Source organism: Vitis vinifera, chromosome 7, assembly GCF_030704535.1.
Source record: "Vitis vinifera cultivar Pinot Noir 40024 chromosome 7, ASM3070453v1".
NCBI classification, from domain to species: domain Eukaryota; kingdom Viridiplantae; phylum Streptophyta; class Magnoliopsida; order Vitales; family Vitaceae; genus Vitis; species Vitis vinifera.
This window is the reverse complement of record NC_081811.1, coordinates 23,596,503-23,620,000: the sequence shown is the minus strand read 5'-3', so window position 1 is coordinate 23,620,000 and position 23,498 is coordinate 23,596,503. Positions and strand designations below refer to the sequence as shown.

The following is a 23,498-nucleotide window of genomic DNA, read 5'->3' as shown; positions in this document are numbered from 1 at the left end:
GTCTGAGCTTCCATCGAAATTGACATGACACTTGCGGATTACCGGTGCAAAGGCAGGATTATAATCTTATATAAGTGAGCATTAACTTAGATTATTTGAGAATTGCAAGTCACTCCAAAATTTTAAAACAAGAAGGTTGTCCACATGTATATATTATCTTTGCTGGGAAAGAGAAAATCCTCTAAAGAATTATGGATTGGCATGATGGTCAAATGGAAGAAAGAGAGAGGAATAAAATCTTTAAAAGTAACATTTATCATGTGATCGTTCTTTTGACTGCAATCTTGTTCTCATCAAATAATGCTTACATGGTCATGGAGCTGATTTGATGTCAGCTCTTACCAAGTTCTGATTTGACGTCAGCTATTACCGACGCTGTCGTGATGCTGTAACTAGGAAATTAGTTACGAGTTTGAATATGTTCTCCTGACTGTTCTATATACCACGTTATCTCCCCCTCAACAAGTAAGGTCAAAATGATCAGTCTATTGACTGTAAGCCTTTTCTTAGGCTTACTTTTCCTACAAGTTAAAAACATTGGTTAGAGCCCTCATCAAACTGATGCCAGCTGTTACCCATGTGGGCAATATTGTAGCTAAAATTGTTGAAGTTAGTGAAATATGTGAAAAAATAATTAATATTAGGCATAAGCTAAATCAAATTTGAATTGCAGTACCATGCGTTATGCCAGCTAGCTGTAATAAATAAAGTCGCCATGAAACCAAGGCTAGGTGACAATTCTCTCAAATTAACTATGGAGTAGAGTTCATCCTCAGAAAAAAGAGAAGGAAATGATCTTCTAGCTAAAATGGGGAAGTACATGATGGAGATCAAATGATTGAATCTTTATTTTTCATAAATGTTTTCGGGTGTGCACATGATGCTGTGGAAATCGAGTATAATCATTTTATGTCTTGTTACCAAAATGGCACACAATTGGCTTGTCGCCATCATGTCTGGCTTGATGATGCCTTTTCAATGAAGCATATAGTCGAAAAATTACCAAAAAAAGATATGATCCTTGAATCAAGTCCTTGTATTTTGTATTATAGACCTGTTCCTCATTGGACTTCATGCCATAATCCCATGTTAGATATGTTAGGCAGTGTGTAAAGGGAGAATGAATTCAATCAATGACCTTGTGTTCACATGTTCACGCTCTTACATGCACACAAAAACAAAGAAGGTGAAGATGAAATTTGGGTATTGATTCTTTGAACTTTTGATATAGAGGGTGTACAATATGATCCCAAAACCCAAAAAACCATGTGATATACGATTACTTGTTTGGATGGGCAGCTGGAGATTCATTTGGAGGGAGAGGGGACTCGTCCTTTTTCAGTATCAAACTAATAATATCAGTGAAGAGCTATACCACATGCACTATATACACTCAAAATCTCCGTGAATAGAAAATTTATTAATACAAAGTGCAAACAATTTAAGCTACAAGATGAATTCGTATGATGTCTCTGTGGACATTTAGAATATAAATGCTCTTAATCCAAGAAAAATGTATAACTCTTCTCCCTTACAAGAATTTGATGATACTTGAGTTCAGTTGGTCTTCCTGAAAATGGTAATACTTCAGCATAATGCCCGACCCAGCCAAGTGAAAAAGTTGTACACAGAACTTGGTTTTCAATGGGACGTGAGCAACTTCTCTTTTTGTTTGTTTGGATGAATTGCTCACATCAATCAAATATATTCACAACATAACTTTGAGTACATTACTTTATTAAAATACATCTCTCATTTCCGAATTCTGATTGCATTAAAGACCTATTCATGGCAGCAATAGCTTTAGCCCATTCCCGCATCTTTGCTTTCACCCTCTCTTCATTCGCCTTTTGCTTATCACCATTGCACTTCGTACCGGCTTCAGTGTCTGGGATGTTCTCAACTAGAAGATAAGGAGGTGGCTGTGTGGAGCCACCAGTCTCCCATCCTTGGAGGTCAATCCCACATTCCATGTAGTCAGCACCCGCCATTGCAAGAGCTTCAATAGACATGACTTCTTTCGCTTGAGGTTGTTTGTTGATCAAAAAGCGGTAAGTTGTTATCCCTATAGACAAATGACGGACAGGAGAGGTATATATAGGTTAAGGCTCCATGGCTTGTTTCTCTATATATTATCAAGTCTCCAGTTTGGAAAAAGAAGTCACACGGATGTTGCTCGTCCCATGTGAATATCAACACACCCGTGATCCCTCCATCACTCTCAAATTTCAACCCCAATTGGTTACTTACATTTGAGGAAGTTGTAGTCATGTCTATCAAGCTAAGATTAGGAGGATATATAGCACATTAGTACTCAGCCCTTGCTTGGAATGAGTCTAAATATTGAATTCTCATTGATGTCTTTCCTCGCATGTGGTATATACTGGTAAAGGTATGTGAACGCGGACCTGGTAGCTAGAATTAAATTGGTTTCTGAAGTTTCTCATTATGTCATATATGAGGTATAGAGCCACATTAAGAATGCTTATGTCATATATGAGGTATAGCGCAGATGTCAGAATCATGGTCTTAAAATCTTGTATTGCCCGTGAACAGAAATTTCGATGTAGTACTGTATTTCTCCTTTGTCTTGATGTGATGAGTCTGAAATTTAAGCATTATATTCAGACTACTGATTTAATTATTACCTATTGTTTCAAAAATGATTTGATATATGTACAAAGTGTTTGGAAGGTCTTAATTTGAAGTCATAAGCATGCTTTAATAGAGAAATATGAAATATGATGAAGGAAATGAAAGCATGCAATAAGGATGCAGTCAAGAATTTGCCAATCTTTATGTAAGAGATAGAGATCTACAGTCAGAATGGAAAGCAGCCGTTGCTCTCCATGTTTGCAACGTGTAAAATTCAAGGCTGGAAGGAAATCAACTACTAACCCTTTCTGTAACTTATTCCATCTGCTGTATTAGGAAAGTGTGATATTTTTCAACATTGTAACTCTCTTTGAAAAGATATACAACATATAAGCAACACGTGTAGTTCGCTCTTGAAAATTCTATTCCTTTCTATGTGGTATTAGAGCAGGTGAACTTGAAACAATCCATGGCGAACCCAGAAACTGCTCTTAGCATCTAGGCCTTTCATCAGTGCTCGAGCCTCGTCGTCATCAAATTGAATAAGTCCAACCTTCTTTTATGGTGCTCACAAGTTCTCCTCCTTGTTTGAAGTCTCAAACTAGTTCATCTTCTATCTGAAAACAGAAATACATCAAAGGAGATAATGGATCCTGAAACGAAAGAGGCCAATCACTACTACAAAAATAATTTATGGTGTCACTATTTATGGTGTCACTTTTAAAATAATGACACCATAGGGTTTATAATTAATAAAGGTGACACATCATATTAAAAATCTTCTATTGAGGTAGTTAGATGATGTTAATTTTATATTAATAGTGTCATTTTTTGGAAAGTGACACCATATAAAATAATTTTTTTTAAGTATTATAACTTAATGAGCCTATTTGAGCCTACTTTTAGAATTAATAATGAAGGCCAATATATAAAAAGCCCATTGTTTCCACATGACACCCACAATCCAAAAAATCTCAATATACAAACCCTATATATAATTAAAATCATAATCTTCTTCTACCTTTTCTCTCACCCATAGTCAACACGCTCACAACCGACATTCTTCTCTTTGTGGACTCCTAGGTAAGTCAAAATCTCTTAGATCTATCATCTTTTTTTATTTTTATTAATGTCATTATATTGATTGTTTCAACGTTTTTGTATTATGGTTTTTATGTTTTTTTTTTTTTTTTGAGTTGTAGGGAAGAAAAACTTAGGTTTAAAGTTCTAGCATAAAAGAAAAAACCTGTAGATTAATTGATTTTTTAATCTGAACCAAACACACAATCAACTCCATAAAAACAAGTGGAAAACAAGAAAAAAGGAATGATTTTTAATATGTATTTGTGTGAGAACGATAGGTACAGATTTTATTTGAGATATATTACCACATAATCTTCATCCCTTCTAAAAAAAATGAGAGAGAGAAAAAAAAAGGAATGATTTTTCTGTTTGTATCTAAGTGAGAATGAGACACGGAATCTTTAAATCCATTCTTTGGATTAATCTGCATGAGGATTTTGAGGAAATTTGTTACTGTTTAGTGACGGAAGCCTTTAGTACCAGAATCAATTGTTTGATTGGGTGGGTTCCAATCAGACCCTAAGGAATGGGTCCAAAGGACGTCATCCATCAGAGTAATGGAGTTCATTATTGTTCTTGTGCCTTGAGTCAAAGTTAACTGACTCATATGCTTCATATCCAACACGTGTAGAGGGGAAAAATAAAAGTAATTGTTCTTTATGAATGGATTTGGTTGTGGGCTGGGGATGTTTTTCAAGAGCTTGGAATATTAGGTACAGTAATTGGTTTCGTAGCAGCGTGAATGTATTTGAGTTTTACATTTTTTTTAAATATATGGTCATGTAAAATAAAAGTAAAACATTAAGTAAATATAGAAAAGCCACAAATACAGCAACTTGCATGTAAAAGCATTTTTGTGTTTTGTCTTTTACAAGTTTTATAAATTGGAAAATTCTGACACCATACAAAAACATAGAAAAGCCACAAATACAACAACTTGCATATTTTTATTTTTATTTTAATTATTTATAGTTGATTAAGTTTATGGTATGCCATGTTGGATGCTTTTAGATTTTACAGATCTAAGTTATTTTTATTTTGAGAATAAATATTCCATAATTCAACCTTTTCCTTTTCTTGTTGGTAATCATGCTACATAAAATCTAGGAATGCTAAACACATCTCTTTTAAAATTACTATATTTACAATAGGAAAATGGCTTTTATCAAAAGAGAAATATCCTTAAATTGTGTGTGTTTGTTAATGTAGAATAATGGGCGTTGCTGAATGTTTGTGTCTCTATTACTTGTCCGGGTGAGAGAATAAATTCCCATTTACCCAGAAAATAGTGGGAAGTTCTATAAAGTTGTTTTGAGTGAGATTTTCAGATTGGTACATGTGCATGGGGCATTAAGGGATCGTCCTCATTGAGCAAATTCCTCTTGTATGCCAATTCCTTTTAATGAAATTTGCTATTTTAAATTAAGTTCTTGGTCACTTAATGCCCATTTCAGCCTCATCTGAGCAAATTAATTTCAGCCTCTTGTTACCCATTTTAGACTTTGTTCAGACATGAAATAATGACTGACATCTTCATGAAATCTTGCTGCTTTAGATTAGATTCTTGGTCACTCATATGGCATGATCTAAGTGGAAAATAAGGTGGTGCTTGGTTCACATGTGCCTGAGAAAATGGAAAACACCTTCATCCTAGGGGCTGCATATTTAGAATTTTGGTATAAGCTCTCTCCCCTGATCAAAGACTCAACAATCTGATGCTTAGAGTCCAAAATATTGATGAAAGCCACAACAAGCTATCCTCATTAATACGTTGAGTTGGTGACTTCCCTTTTCCTTTAATGGTTGTTCTTTGATATGGAATCCCATTGACTGCAGTACTTCAAATTGAGCCTTTGTTGATTCTATCTGTTGTTTGTACATGCAAGACCAATTCACGAGGATTATCCTCATTCTCATCAACCGGTCCATGGTAAGGCTCTTCTCCCACATGGCTTCCCACACACCCACCCAATCCTGCCCCCCTCCCCCCCCACATTCCATGAGGTCCTCTCCATGAAACAAGAAGCCAACTAGGTCAATTCTTGGGGCCACTTGTACATTTACCTAGGTCATGTTCGGTTAAGTGTTGATGAAAGCAAAAACAAAATGCTAAGAAAACTGATTTTTCTCAATGAGGTTGAATGAACATCAAACGTAAATACCAACTTATAATAATGACAATTCCAATAACATGTTTCAATCTTATAATGGTTGTTATATATTAATCAATCAAGCAGGGATGAATTAATATGTAAGTAACAGAGTATCAAGGAGAGCTTCTTTCAACCAGGTATCAAACTGATCATATGCCCAAGGCACAACCGATTCACTATTGGGATTGAGCTAGGGCCCTCAGATTGTGAGTGGCACTTCCAGAACCAATGATGAGGACGCCTTTTTTAAAGTCTTCCAGACCTACTTGTCCTCCTTATCCACCCCAAAATCTTTTGCTAAAATGCTTGATACGAAATCTATAACCAGCTTAAGCTCCTAGCAACAGAACCTTGCAAGAAACCTTAGGTTTCAATGACCTCTCCCTCCATCTGAACCACAAAAAAACCCCACTTCTCTGGCTACTGCCACGCTAAAGAAGGCCTAAAAATGATCCTTTGAATGACACTTCCCATGCCTAACATCAAACCAAACTTGGTTCTGAGCCCCTCTTTTGTCGTTTGTGGTACAAGTAAGACAATAAAATACATTCTCTCCATTTCTGATTGGTTTTGAAATATCCTTTCCCATCAATCCACCCCAACCTTCACCCACCCAAAAAAGGGGAAAAATCTCCACCTCTAGACCCTCCAGATCAGTTCCCTAGCAAAGCCTTAAGGAAGAGCAAGCTTCGGATTCCAAGATTCCCTCACAAAGCACACAGTCAACCATAAATTCTTCCCACTTCCTCCACTATCATCATGAAAAAGGATTCCAAACCCATGCTTATAGATACACATGTAATATATATTTAAACTACTGGGGAGCATATTTAAACTACTTTTACATAATTTAAGTGCTTCTATTTATCAAGAATTGTTTTAAATAAAAAAAGGTATATATATGATTCTTGGGGGTCTGATGTATGTAGTGGATTAAGGAATACATTGATTAGCATGGGTGACAGAAGAATATGCTTATAGATACACATGTAATATATATTTGTAAGTCATATGAATGACTTGAAGCATGTAATATATATAAATACACATATTCATACTTGAAATATTGCATTTTTTTAGATTATTAGTTTAATTTAATGGAGATGAATATTTAGTTGAAAAGTTACAATGTATTATTGAAAATATGACTTGATAGTTGATTATGGATATGTGTCATTTCTAGTATATAAAAAAAGAATAATTTAAATCTGTAACATTTTATATTGATAATCTATTATTCTTATAACAGGTTCAAAGAGTAAACAAGCCAGTATCAAAGAAGTTATTACAAGTGTAAGTGTATGTTTATTTATTGCATACTCTTATATAGTATCAATTGTAAGGAAGATAAAATTACCTCGTAAAGGTAATTAAATCTTTATATATTTTAAACTTTTTTTCTATATATTATGCTTTTGAAGCTTGTTTAATTAAACATATGTTATTTGACAAACTTTTCACAAATGTTTTGTATACTTATGTGTTTTATTTTGTTCCAAAGTTTTATTGCATAATACTGATGTATATTATCTCACAAACTTTTGACAACTATGTTGTGTACTAATGCATATTAAGTTTTGTTCTTGCCTATTTAAGTTTATACATTTAGTTATTTAAATATATCCAATATTATGTTGAAAAAAGATGTACTTAAATTTTTTTGTTCTTAATATTAACAAGTTTTGCAGTTCTCTTGTATAGGATATATATTCCATTATTTTAATTGAAATGGAAAATCGAGATTGGATGTCAAAAGATAGAAGGTCAGTTGAGTATGATGAAGGAGTTGAAAACTTTATCAATTTCGCATTAGCACATTCAACCAACCATACCTCTATAAAATGCCCATGCTTACGTTGTGGAAATCTGTTATGTCAAACTCCTCAAGTCATTAGAGAGCATTTGTTCTTTAATGGAATAGATATCAGTTATCGAGTATGGTATTGGCATGGAGAAAAGGGTCCCAGTGGAGGATTTTCAAATGTCTCACAACAACGTTATGACAAATGCGAGTATAATGATGTTGCTGATACAATAGATATGGTTAATGCTGCACAAGTTAATTGTATGAATGATCCCCAAGTGTTTGGAAGGTTACTTGAAGATGCAGAAAAACCTTTATATCCTGGATGCATGAAATACACAAAGTTGTCAGCATTGGTAAAACTTTACAACTTAAAAGCATGTTATGGTTGGTCTGACAAAGGATTCTCAGAATTGCTTCAGTTGCTTGGAGATATGTTGCCATTGAATAATGAGATGCCGTTGTCCATGTATGAAGCCAAAAAGACTTTCAGTGCTCTTGGTATGGAATATCAAAAAATTCATGCATGTCCTAATGATTGTATTTTGTATAGAAACCAGTATAAGGATGCTATTGCATGCCCAACTTGTGGAAAGTCAAGGTGGAAGATAAACAGTGAAGGGGGGAAGATTAAGAAGGGGGTTCCTGCAAAGGTTTTGTGGTATTTCCCACCAATCCCTAGATTCAAAAGGATGTTCCAATCTTCAGAAACTGCTAAACATCTTATGTGGCATGCCAAGGATAAAGAATGTGATGGTAAACTACGCCACCCATCAGACTCCTCAGCGTGGAAACTAGTTGACCACATGTGGCTTGATTTTGCTTCTGAACCGCGAAACCTTAGACTAGCACTCTCAACAGATGGTATAAATCCTCATAAGTCTATGAGCAGTAGACATAGTTGTTGGCCTGTTATACTGGTCATATACAACCTTCCTCCTTGGTTGTGCATGAAAAGGAAGTTTATGATGTTATCATTATTGATCTCAGGACCACGACAACCTGGTAAAAATATAGATGTTTACTTGAGTCCATTGGTAGATGACCTTAAAACTTTGTGGGAAAAAGGAGTTGAGACTTATGATGCACACTTGCGTGAGGTTTTTACTTTAAAGGCCATCCTTTTATGGACAATCAATGATTTTCCTGCATATGGAAACTTAGCTGGTTGCACTGTGAAAGGATATTATGCATGTCCAATATGTGGAGAAGGAACATATTCCAAAAGATTAAAGCATGGTAGGAAAAACTCATATATGGGTCATCGACGATTTCTTCCACGTAACCATCCCTATCGGAGACAAAAGAAGGCATTCAACGGTGAACAAGATTTTAGGATTCCTCCTAAAATTTTGAGTGGGGAAGAAATACTTGAAAAAGTTGATCTCATTCCTATTTCTTGGGGAAAAATGAAAATAAAATCTCTTGAATCTGATGTGAACACAAATTGTTGGAAAAAAAAATCCATACTTTTTGAGTTAGAATATTGGAAATATCTTCATGTCCGTCACAACTTGGATGTTATGCACATCGAAAAGAATGTCTGTGAGAGTATTATTGGTACTTTGTTTAACATCCCTGGGAAAACAAAGGATGGACTTAATGCTCGACTTGACCTAGTTGAAATGGGTTTAAGGTCTGAACTTTTCCCAAGAGTTGACTTGAAAAAGACCTACCTTCCCCCTGCATGTTTTTCACTATCTAGAAATGAGAAAAAATTAGTTTGTCAAACGTTGTCTAATTTGAAGGTCTCTGAGGGGTATTGCTCAAATTTTAGAAATCTTGTCTCCTTAGAGGAATTGAAGTTGTTTGGTCTAAAATCTCATGACTACCATGCACTTATGCAACAACTGTTGCCAGTTGCATTACATTCTGTTTTGCCAAAGCATGTGAGATATACTATATCAAGATTGTGTATCTTCTTCAATAAATTATGTACAAAAGTGGTTGATGTGCCAAAATTGAATGAAGTACATAATGAGTTAGTGGTCACGTTGTGCTTACTTGAAAAGTATTTTCCACCTTCATTTTTTGATATTATGCTTCATCTAACAGTGCATTTGATAAGGGAGGTGCGACTATGTGGTCCAGTTTACTTTAGGTGGATGTACCCATTTGAGAGGTATATGAAAGTTCTTAAAGGATATGTTCGCAATCATAATCGGCCTGAAGGATGCATTGCTGAGTGCTATTTAGCAGAGGAAGCTGTCGAATTTTGTACTGAATATTTATCAGGGACTCATGCAATTGGAATTCCAAAAAGTAGCAATTATGACAACAAATTTGGTAGACCTATAACTGGTGGTCGTTCAACCAACATTGATCATAAATCGTGGTTACAAGCACATCATTATGTGTTAGAGAATACAACTATTGTCCAACCATACATTGAGTAAGAAAAATATGCCTTTATTTTTTTATAATTTCATAACATAATGATGAAATCCTAAGTTTGCATTCCTTGTCTATAACGTTATAGGGAACATATGAATTGGTTGAAGTCTCAATACCCTCGACAATCTAAGAGACAAATTTGGTTGCAAGAAGAACATATGCGTTGTTTTACGTATTGGCTTAAAGGAAAGGTAATCTCTTAGTTTTCAGAAATTATTTTAATATGTTGAAAACATCACAAGTTTCCAATTTGTTTTGACTACACACAGGTTGAAGAGGCTATCCATAACGGGCAAGATATTTCCAACACGCTTAGGTGGTTAGCACATGGCCCTACTCACCAGGTGGTTAAATATCCTGGATACATCATTAATGGGTGTCGTTACCATACTAAGGAACGTGATATGACATGCGTCACCCAAAATAGTGGTGTTAGCATTTTAGCAGGGACTATGCAAATTGCCAGTTCTAAGGATAAGAACCCAGTTTTTGGTGAACTTTGCTTTTATGGGGTCATTAATGAGATATGGGATCTTGATTACAACATGTTCAAAATTCCAATTTTCAAGTGTGATTGGGTTGACAACAAGAATGGTATAAAAGTGGATGAACTCGGGTTCACATTAGTTGACTTCTCCAAAATTGGTCATAAATCGGATCCATTTATTTTAGCATCACAAGCCAAGCAAGTCTTCTATGTTGAAGACCAACTTGATCCCAAATGGTCAATAGTTCTCTCAATTCCTCCAAAAGATTTCAACAACATGGAAGGACTGGATGACTTCACCGATAATTGCATGGAACATCACCCCTTTATAAGTTCAATGCCAGAAGTTGAATCATTTGACGTTATGGATGAATCAGATGCAATATACATGAGAGAAGACTGTGAGGGCATATGGATTGAAAATAATTAAATAATATATTGTACCCTTGACATGAGATATAATAAGGCATTTCACTTATTAGTTTTCATGAGTTGCACATTAGCTTAGCTTCTATATATTGCTCATAATATATATATATATATTGATCATCCTAAATTGATTTCATGCATCATAAACATATGTTATTCAAAGGTACCACTTCAATCTTCATTTAACTATCTTTTTTGTTGTCCATGGAACTAGATTTATATTATTTTTTATTATCATGTTTTGATTTTATGCTCACATAACTTGAAACTCTCATTCCTAAATTTCTTTTTCATTAAAACTATAAATAATAATTGAAACTATATATGCACTAATTTATTTTATTATTATCCTCACAAATAAATTCTTCATTATTGATAAGAAATCAAAAAACAAGACAAACTTTGAAATAAAATTTCAAAAACTATATTTGTGAATGACCAATTTAATTATAGGAAATATATGCAAGGATATACTAATCTTGCTTTTGAGTCATTTTACAGGTTTGTTGGTGAAGTACTAGTTTGCACATTTACTTGATATCTTCCACACAAATATGGATCCAGAAGAAGAGGAAATGCCAAAAGTAAAGCATAGAGGTAGTACATTGAAACCAGAGATTGCAAAAAATCGAAGTAAAGGGATAAAGCTCAAGATTGAATACAATAGCCTTGGTAGTCACATTGGGGAAAATTCAGTTGAACTAAGTAGTTATCTTGGTACAATAACTAGAACCCATGTGCCAATAATTGTTGAGAGTTGGAGGAAAGTCCCTAAAGAGACTAAGGAGAAGTTATGGGATTTGATCACGGTAAGTCTATCTATAGCTTTCATATATAATTATTGTATACATTCATTAACATGAGCTAACATGGGTTGCTATTTTGTAGACAAGCTTTAATGTGAATCAAAATTCCAAGAGGAATTGTTTCCTACTAATGGGCATCAGGTTTCGAACATTTAAGTACAAGTTGACAAAGAAATATATATTACCTTTCAAGAATGACCCAGAAAAGCTGAAAAAGCCACCTCCTATCTACCCATTCATACAAGAGGATCATTGGAGACAGTTTGTTAAAGATAGACTTTCTGAACACTTTAATGTTAAGCATTATTTTTAATACATCTTCAATTTTTACATTTACATAGTTTCACCATGTACTAATTTTGTGTCTATATTTTTTAGGAATATCGCAAGGTTCAGAAAGCGAGAAGAGATAAACACATTTACAATCATTATCTTGGAAGAAAAGGATATGCACGTTTTGAGCAAGATATAGTAAGTAAAAATTTTTGTAAAAAAATGGAGTATATATTTTGTTTATAGGAAAATTATTCCAATTTTTAAATGTCATTTATTAACTTGATCATATTGAACTAATGAGTTTTATTGTTAAAATTTTTATAGCTACAAGCAGAAGGGAGTATTGGTAGGGTTGATAGAAGTGTTTTATGGAAGAAAGCACGTGAGAAGAAAGGAAAGTTTAATAAGATTACAGAGCCAGTGATTAACATGATAGTAAGTTAGCATATTTATGCCTTTTAGAACAAAACATATTTATGTTATACACCAATTTGTCTATTATCCTTTGTATTAAAACAATTCATTTTCTAGCTACCTTGAATTGGTTGTCTTTGATTGATATGTAAATCATCTTCATCAAATTATTACTAATATATGTTTTGTTGTAGGATGAATTACTAGAAAATGCTAAGGAGACTGGACTACCTCCACCTGGTCCAAATGACATATTAGGTCAAGCATTGGGTAAGCCTGATCATCCAGGACGTGTAGTAGGTCAAGACCGTTTGGTTAGGCCTAGCTCATACTTTCATCAACCATCTGATGACATGAAAAAAATCAAAGAAGAAATATGGGAAATGGTACGAAAGGAGATGGAAGATGCTGCAACAAGACAAGTTATGTCTCCCCCCACACCCCATTCTGATATGGGTAGTAATAACATGAGACAACAACTTGTTTTACAACCAGTTGTAGCAGAAAAACCAATGTTTAAAATGATAGAAGAGCCCCAACCACCAGAACCACCACTGAAACACAAGGTATGCATTTACTTACTAATAATACAAGATTAATATAAGTGATATAAAGCCTATGTAAATGATATTATTTGTTGTATTGAAGGTAATTAAATGCAAATTAGCAGTGGAAAGAAAAGGAAATGTTGTTGCAACTGGTACACTAATAGAAGAAAAAGGATCGAATAGGTTGGTTGTAATAAATGTTGCACACAAGCCAGATGCTAGACTCCCATTTCCAAATCCATATGAGATTATCAATGTTGGGGATGCTATTGGCTTTGAGCTTGACTGGCCAACAAGCCTTGTCATACTTGAAACTGAACATCCCCAGGTATGTCATTTTATGCCTATAGTAAATTTGATTGTAACTTGGTATTTTATTGTTTAAGAGTATATATATCTAACATTCCTTCCTTTTTCATAGGTGTTGGATAAAGGAAAGAAGAAGATAGTGAAGACACCAATTATTCGAAAATCTAAGCCTCAAAATCATTCGGTCATTAAAAATTTTCAGAAATTTGTGGATGGTTGCCTTGGTAATGACAAGACATACCCAATACAGCTCCCCATTTCACTATTCGGTGTCGAATTTCAAACATATATATCTAGAGAGGATTGTGAATACATTATTTCATCTTTGGAGGTGTCATCAAACTGCATCTCCTTCTATTTATGGTGTGCACCTTTTATTTTCATTTGTTTTTATTTTTTTAATGAGTTGCCCATGTTGAACAAGATTGGATATGACTAATGATAATTTTCTTTTGGTGTTTTGATACAATAATAGGCACATGCATGATCAAGTACATATTGCCAAAAAGGAATCACAATTTATATGTGTTAATCCTTTTACAATATCACGAGCAGGCCTTAGTACTCCTCAAACAGAGAAAAGAGCACAATTGTTGTCAAAACGCTTAATGGAGTGCCAAGATGCTAAATATGTTTTCATACCCTACAACCCCGAGTAAGTGACAAATATTATACTTTAATTTGAGGTTTTATGATTGATTTATATTTCTAATTATATGCTACTTTTGTTTTTAATGTTTTAGCTTTCATTGGGTCTTGGTAGTGATTGAGCCAAGGAAAATGATAGTCCACTATCTTGACCCTATGCATCACAAACCATGTGAGGACTTAAAGGATATCGTAAACATGTAAGTTCTTCCTATTATTTTTCATAGTATTATTATTATTATTTTAAAATACATTCATCTCAAACACATTTTTTTTATTATCTATATATATGTTAAAACATATAACATTTACCTATTTTAAAAATGTACCCATTGAACTTATTTACATAGGGCTCTTCGAATATCTGCAAAGAAAACATCTAAGAGGGAGCCATCTTGGCAACTAGTGCAGGTGACATCCAAAAAAATTTCTTTACACATTAGCTTATGCATTTGCACCATTTATATATATGAGTACTAATGTTATTTTATAATTGATCGATTAGTGTCCAAGGCAAGAAGGAGGGTTCGAATGTGGCTACTTTGTTATGAGATTCATAAAAGAGATAATTTTTGATCCTACAATTATTGCTTCAAAGGTATTACAAATTTAATGAATTGTACATAGTTTTAGGCTTCCAAATGTTATGCATTTTAATGTTATTTTCTTATTTGATTTCAGTTTGGTGGTAAAAAAACATATTCTCAAGTAGAGTTCGATGAAATTAGAGGAGAATGGGCTACTTTTGTGCTACAACTAATCATGAATCATGTTGATGCATCATGATCACCATGCATGGTGAGTCCTTTAGCTACTACATGAATTTTTCCATAGGTACTCTTTGAATAATGTTTCTATTTGAAAAAAAAAATAGTTCTTAGATTTGTTCATTTATGATAACATCGATCCATGTTTATTTTCTTCAATACAAATCTATAAAACTCATTAAACTATGTAATGCAGGTATACACTTTTGGGATGGTGGAATGGAGAATAAAAAGAAAGAAGAAGGCAACAAGATTTTGGGTTTTTAAATGCAACTCTTATGTCATACGTTGTAGGACATAAATGTTACTTTAATTAGTACTGAGAAATTTAGATTTTTAGATGGGACTTTTATGTCATTTTATAGTTAGCCGGTTTTATGCTTATGAAATGGAGGTATACATGAATCTTGGGATCTTTAACATTTGTAAATCATGTTTTGGTATGTATTCACTCTTCTTTTTTTAGTTTTGATGGGTTTGATTTGGTGGATGTACTATCTTTTTGTGAACATTTGATATACAAATATTATTAGATGATCAATGTATTATGAGTTATTCCAGAAACATTACAGAAAAATGAGTTAAATATAATATGATTGTTATATTTATGGACAGAATATAAACAGGTTAATCTTACTTATTAATTCATAAGCATTACAAAAATCTATAACTAAAAGCAATCATATCTTCCACAATAATTTACAATGATGTGACACCATTACTCAAAGGTGATGCATTTAATGTGACATCATAACTCAAAGATGATGCATTTAATGCGACACCCTATCATCACTAGAAATATATGGTGTCACTTCCGAATGGGTCACCATTTATCTACTTTGGTGTCACTTCCAAATACGTCACCAATTGGTACCCTCTATGGTGTCAGTGGAGAAGGTGACGCTATGTTGTAATGACACCTTATGTATATGGTGACTCGTTATAAATGACACCATATATCTTTTTCCTTGTAGTGACATTGCTTAATTAGAATACATCTCTCATTTCTGAATTCTGATTGCATTAGAGACCTATTCATGGCAGCAACAGCTTTAGCCCATTCCCGCATCTTTGCTTTCGCCCTCTCTTCATTAGCCTTTTGCTTATCATCATTGCAATTCGTACCGGCTTCAGTGCCCGGGATTTTCTCAACTAGAAGATAAGGAGGTGGCTGTGTGGAGCCGCCAGTCTCCCATCCTAGGAGGTCAATCCCACATTCCATGTAGTCAGCACCCGCCATTGCAAGAGCTTCAATAGACATCGCTTCTCTCACTTGAGCTTGTTCGTTGATCAAGAAGCTGCAGGTTTTTTGTTATCTATCCATTTAGACCAAGGAGGACAGGAGAGATATTTATAGGTGAAGGCCCCTTGGCTTGTTTCTCTATTATCAAGTCCTACACGGATGTTGCATGTACCCAGTGAATATCAATATATCCGTGATCCACCCATCACTCTCAAATTCCAACCACAATTGGTTCCTTATATTTGAGGGGGTTGAAGTCATGTCTATCAAGCTAAAATCAGGAGGATATATAGCACATCAGTACTCAGCTTTTGCTTGTATGTACTGGAAAAGGTACATGTGAAGCTCTTCATATATAGCACATCAGAACGCAAAACTGGTAGCAAGAATTAAATTGGTATGTGAAGCTTCTCATATTAAGAATGCTTATGTCATACATGAGGTATGGAGCAGCGGTCAGAACAGTGGATTCTGCGTCCCTGACAAGAAATTTCAATGCAGTTGTAGAAGTAGCCTTAAATTTAGGTTTCATGCACCCTAATCATCGCAATTCAACGATATTTCTCCTTTGTCATATGTCAATCTTAAATTGAAGCATCCTACTCCAACTACTAATTTAATTATTACCTGAAACAGGGGGTTATATATGCATAAACAGAAAGCAAGAAATCTCCAGGGGATTGAACAATTTCCTTTTCTTTGACTTCCTAACTTTCATAATAAATTGTCAAACTGATGTTTTCGTCAAATCTTTTCATCTTTTTTTTCAAACTGCCATATGTTCTTGGATTATATAAATACAATTAAACTGCAGCATGATCACTACCTCAACCAATTACAAGCTGGCTTGAGCTAGATGAGCCCAACGTTTACTTTCAAAATAGGATTACTAGGATCTCTGAGCTTGAGCTTGGCCCTAACTTGTCTGAGCTTCCATCGAAATTGACATGACACTTGCGGATTACTGGTGCCAAGATAGGATTATAATCTTATATCACTGGGCATTAACTTAGAATATTTTAGAATTGCAACTCACTCCAAAGTTTGAAAACAAGAAGGTTGTCCACGCTCTCTGCATGTGTATATTATCTTTGCTAGGAAAGAGAAAATCCTATAAAGAATTATGGATTAGCATGATGGTCAAATGGAAGAAAGAGAGAGGAGCAAAATCTTTAAAAGTAACATTTATCATGTGATCGTTCTTTTGACTGCAATCTTGTTCTCAACAAATAATGCTAACATGGTCATGGAGCTGATTGAGCGTCAGCTATTACAAAGTTGTGATTTGATGTCAGCTCTTACCAAGTTCTGATTTGACGTCAGCTATTACCGATGCTATTGTGATGCTGCGACTAGGAAATTAGTTACGAGTTTGAATATGTTCTCCTGACTGTTCTATAAACCACGTTATCTCCCCCTCAACAAGTAAGGTCAAAATGATTACTCTATTGACTGTAAGCCTTTTCTTAGGCTTACTTTTCCTACAAGTTAAAAACATTGGTTAGAGCCCTCATCAAACTGATGCCAGCTGTTACCCATGTGGGCAATATTGTAGCTAAAATTGTTGAAGTTAGTGAAATATGTGAAAAAATAATTAATATTAGGCATAGGCTAAATCAAATTTGAATTGCAGTACCATGCGTTATGCCAGCTAGCTGTAATAAATAAAGTCGCCATGAAACCAAGGCTAGGTGACAATTCTCTCAAATTAACTATGGAGTAGAGTTCATCCTCAGAAAAAAGAGAAGGAAATGATCTTCTAGCTAAAATGGGGAAGTACATGATGGAGATCAAATGATTGAATCTTTATTTTTCATAAATGTTTTGGGGTGTGCCTGCATTTCACATGAAGAACCTGTGCACATGATTCTGTGGAAATCGAGTATAATCATTTTATGTCCTGTTACCAAAATGGCACACAATTGGCTTGTCGCCATCATGTCTGGCTTGATGATGCCTTTTCAATGAAGCATATAGTCGAAAAATGACCAAAAATAGATATGATCCTTGAATCAAGTCCTTGTATTTTGTATTATAGACCTGTTCCTCATTGGACTTCATGCGACAATCCCATGTTAGATATGTTAGGCAGTGTGTAAAGGGAGAATGAATTCAATCAATGACCTTGTGTTCACATATTCATGCTCTTACATGCGCACAAAAACAAAGAAGGTGAAGATGAAATTTGGGTATTGATTCTTTGAACGTTTGATATAGAGGGTGTACAATATGATCCCAAGCCCCAAAAAACCATGTGATATACGGTTACTGGTTTGGATGGGCAGCTGGAGATTCATTTGGAGGGAGATATACACTCAAAATCTCCGTGGATAGAAAATTTATTAATACAAAGTGCAAACAATTTAAGCTACAAGATGAATTCGTATGATGTCTCTGTGGACATTTAGAATATAAATGCTCTTAATCCAAGAAAAATGTATAACTTTTCTCCCTTACAAGAATTTGACGATACTTGAGTTCAGTTGGTCTTCCTGAAAATGGTAATACGTACTTCAGCACAATGCTCGACCCAGCCAAGTGAAAAAGTTGTACACAGAACTTGGTTTTCAATGGGACGTGGGCAACTTCTCTTTTTGTTTGTTTGGATGAATTGCTCACATCAATCAAATATATTCACAACATAACTTTGATTACATTACTTTATTAAAATACATCTCTCATTTCCGAATTCTAATTGCATTAAAGACCTATTCATGGCAGCAACAGCTTTAGCCCATTCCCGCATCTTTGCTTTCACCCTCTCTTCATTCGCCTTTTGCTTATCATCACTGCACTTCGTACCGGCTTCAGCGCCTGGGATGTTCTCAACTAGTAGATAAGGAGGTGGCTGTGTGGAGCCACCAGTCTCCCATCCTTGGAGGTCAATCCCACATTCCATGTAGTCAGCACCCGCCATTGCAAGAGCTTCAATAGACATGACTTCTTTCGCTTGAGGTTGTTTGTTGATCAAAAAGCTGTAAGTTGTTATCCCTATAGACAAATGACGGACAGGAGAGGTATATATAGGTTAAGGTTCCATGGCTTGTTTCTCTATTATCAAGTCTCCAGTTTGGAAAAAGAAGTCACACGGATGTTGCTTGTCCCATGTGAATATCAACACACCCGTGATCCCTCCATCACTCTCAAATTTCAACCCCAATTGGTTACTTACATTTGAGGAAGTTGTAGTCATGTCTATCAAGCTAAGATTAGGAGGATATATAGCACATTAGTACTCAGCCCTTGCTTGGAATGAGTCTAAATATTGAATTCTCATTGATGTCTTTCCTCGCATGTGGTATATACTGGTAAAGGTATGTGAACGCGGACCTGGTAGCTAGAATTAAATTGGTTTCTGAAGTTTCTCATTATGTCATATATGAGGTATAGAGCCACATTAAGAATGCTTGTGTCATATATGAGGTATAGCGTTGATGTCAGAATCATGGTCTTAAAATCTTGTATTGCCCGTGAACAGAAATTTCAATGCAGTACTGTATTTCTCCTTTGTCTTGATGTGATGAGTCTGAAATTTAAGCATTATATTCAGACTGCTGATTTAATTATTACCTATTGTTTCAAAAATGATTTGATATATGTACAAAGTGTTTGGAAGGTCTTAATTTGAAGTCATAAGCATGCTTTAATAGAGAAATATGAAATATGATGAAGGAAATGTATTAAGGGAAAGGAATCAAGGATCCCGTAATTTGAGGATGATATTTGATTGTATATAGAATATTATTTTGATTGATTGTAACTGATACGTTTGCTCATAGATTCCTAGAATAGGCTAACCAATACTTTGTATATATATATCTTCTTCCCTTTAAGTTGAAAAATGAGATATACACCAAATTTTCCAAAACACTCTGTTCTACTCTGTTTTCTTACATGGTATCAGAGCACCAAACCTGGTGACTCTGAATTCTTCCAAACGCTTCCGCAACTTATTTCCTCGTTACAGCTGCTGCCATGGACACCAACAAAACGGGATTGACATCATCTAAGGCTACCACAGAAGCTTTAGATCCCTTCTCTCTACACCACTCGGACCACCCGGGTATGGTACTTGTCTCCAAAGTACTTGAAGGAGATAACTACAGCACATGGAGTCGGGCTATGAGGATCAGTTTGAGTGCTAAAGACAAAATTGGATTCGTCACAGGTTCCATTAAGCCACCCTCTTCGACTGATGATAGTTTCCCTTCTTGGCAACGTTGCAATGATATGGTGATCTCATGGCTATTGAATTCTATTCATCCAGACATAGCCAGCAGTGTGATTTATGCTGAAACAGCATCAGAAATCTGGGCAGATCTGCGAGAACGTTTTTCGCAAGGAAACGATTCAAGAATTTATCAAATCAAGCGAGACATTGTGGAGCATAGGCAGGGGCAGCAATCAATTTCGGTTTATTACACAAAGCTTAAAGCTTTTTGGGATGAACTTTCATCCTATCATGAAGTGTTATCCTGTTCTTGTGGAGGATTAGAGAAACTTAAGGAAAGGGATGAAAAAGAGAGAGTTATGCAATTTCTCATGGGATTGAATGATAGTTATGCTGCCATTCGTGGACAAATCTTATTGATGCACCCTCTACCCGATACACGCCGAGTTTACTCACTTGTCCTTCAACAAGAAAAACAGGTTGAAGTTTCTCTCAATAATGGGAACAAGAACCATTATGCCATGCTTGCAGATCGGGACAATAAGGCGACTTCAGCACACCAGGTTCAAAAGCAAAAGACTCCACTGCACTGCTCTTATTGTGACCGTGATTATCATAGCATTGAGAAGTGTTACTACCTACATGGCTTTCCGATTGGCCACAAGCTCCATGGGAAGAACGTGAAGCCTCCCAATCAACGTCACTCAAATGCAAACAATGTGAAAGTGGAAACAAATAAGGCTGTGGAGACAGAAGCAAAACTTCTTCCAACAAATGATGGACCAAGGCTCACAACTGAGGAATATAACCAATTAATGGCTATGATTAGGAAAAACAATGGTGGTAATTCACAACATTTTGCAAATGCCACAGGTATAAATATGCCATCATCCAAAATTATTCCGAATTGCCCACACTCAAATATGTGTTGGATTATTGATAGTGGAGCCACGGATCATGTGACTTCCTCAGCTGAATTATTAGATCCGAAAAATTTGCCCAAAACCACTACCATTAGTTTGCCAGATGGTGGTCAAGCACATATTGAGTCAATTGGTTCATTGCATGTTACCCCCCACATTAAACTTGATGACGTACTCAAAGTTCCACAATTTCAAGTTAATTTACTATCAGTTAGTAAACTAACGCGGGCATTACAATGTATAGTGATGTTTTTTTCCGATTTTTGTGTTGTGCAGGACGCTACTACGAGGAAGACGATTGGCCTGGGCAAGCAACATAATGGCCTCTACTACCTCGCACAAGACCAAAATCCAGCCTTGGCTTACGCCATTCACAAACATTCTGATCTTTGGCATCAACGTCTTGGGCACCCATCATCCGGTCCTCGTCAAGTTCTTGCTAAAGTTAATCCTGAAATTTATTTTAATTCCAAGCATGTTTGTGATATTTGCCCTTTAGCCAAACAAACTCGTTTGTCCTTTCCATCTAGTTTCATTTCTTCTCATGCACCTTTTGATTTGATACATTGTGATATTTGGGGACCACATCGAATAAATTCTCACTCTGGGGCTCGTTATTTCCTAACAATTGTTGATGATCATACTCGATATACTTGGATACATCTCATGAGTTTTAAATCTGAAACACAAGGGATATTGCAATCATTCATTTCTTGGGTGGAAACCCAATTTAATCGTTGCATTAAAACCCTTCGAACCGATAATGGGACTGAAATTTCCTCTATGAAACAGTATTTGGATACTAAGGGGATCAATTACCATCATTCATGTGCTTACACCCCCCAACAAAATGGGGTGGTTGAGAGGAAACATCGTCATCTTTTAAATGTGGGAAGAGCTCTTCGTTTTCAAGCAAACTTGCCGTTAAAATTTTGGGGGGAAAGTATTCAAACGGCTTGCTATTTAATCAATCGCTTACCTACACCCCTTCTTTCTCACAAATCGCCATACCAACTTCTCCATAACAAGCTACCTTCATATCATCATCTACGAACTTTTGGATGTCTTTGTTATGCCACCAATCTCTTGCCCACACATAAATTTGATCAAAGAGCTCGTCGTTGCATATTTGTTGGTTATCCTCTTGGTCAAAAGGGTTATCGGGTTTATGATCTTGAAACTAATAAATTCTTTTCTTCCCAAGATGTTGTCTTTCATGAACATATATTTCCGTTCCACACTAATCCACAAGAAGAACAACATGATGTGGTCGTTCTTCCTTTACCACAAGCCGATGATCAGCCACCACCATTGCTTTCATCTCTTGAGTCTACCTCTAATGAACGTACACTTGATCTTGACACCATTGTGTCACCTCCACCTCCTGCTACTCGTCGTTCTGACCGCATCAAGCAACCAAATGTCCACCTCCGGAATTTTCATCTCTACCACACCGCCAAGGTTGCTTCCAGCCAATCTTCTTCCTTGTCAGGTACGCGTCACCCTTTGACTCGATATATTTCCTATGCACAACTCTCACCAAAATATCGGAATTTTGTTTGTGCCATCACCACTCTTGTGGAACCTACAACTTATGAACAGGCAGTATTGGATCCAAAATGGCAGGAAGCTATGGCTGCAGAACTCCATGCTCTTGAACAAAATCACACTTGGACACTCACACCTCTCCCTTCCGGTCATCGTCCAATTGGGTGCAAATGGGTGTATAAGATCAAATATAACTCTGATGGCACAGTTGAGCGATACAAAGCTCGGTTGGTGGCGAAAGGCTTCACTCAACGCGAAGGGATTGACTATAAGGAGACCTTTTCTCCTGTGGCTAAGTTAACTACAGTTCGATGTTTACTTGCTATAGCTGCTGTCCGACATTGGTCACTTCACCAAATGGATGTTCAAAATGCCTTTCTCCATGGTGATTTGCTTGAAGAAGTCTATATGCAATTGCCGCCCGGTTTTCGTCGACAGGGGGAGACACCTATGGTATGTCGACTCAACAAGTCATTATATGGACTTAAACAAGCCTCCCGTAGCTGGTTTCGGAAATTTTCTGCCACCATTCAACAAGATGGTTTCCATCAATCAAGGGCTGATTATTCACTTTTCACAAAGATCTCTGGTAATTCTTTCACAGCTGTGCTCATCTATGTAGACGACATGATCATCACCGGCAATGATGAGAATGTAATTGCAGCTCTTAAGGAGTCTCTCCACACCAAATTTCGCATCAAGGACCTCGGTCAATTACGATATTTCCTTGGTATTGAAGTTGCTCGTTCTACTGATGGTATTTCAATATCCCAGCGAAAATATACTCTTGATATTTTAGATGAAGCAGGCTTGCTTGGGGCCAAACCATTGTCAACACCTATGGAAGAAAATAATAAACTCCTGCCCACAGTAGGAGATTTATTGAAGAATCCATCCACT

At 35.7% G+C, this 23,498-nt stretch overlaps 1 long non-coding RNA gene across 1 annotated transcript; it reads left to right on the top strand.

The window, feature by feature from the left end:
• Positions 1–14,389: 14,389 nt before the first annotated feature.
• Positions 14,390–15,254, top strand: LOC132254048 (uncharacterized). The gene is made up of 2 exons (XR_009465969.1): positions 14,390–14,744; positions 14,910–15,254. It is a non-coding gene; the product is annotated as an uncharacterized LOC132254048 (long non-coding RNA).
• Positions 15,255–23,498: the final 8,244 nt, after the last annotated feature.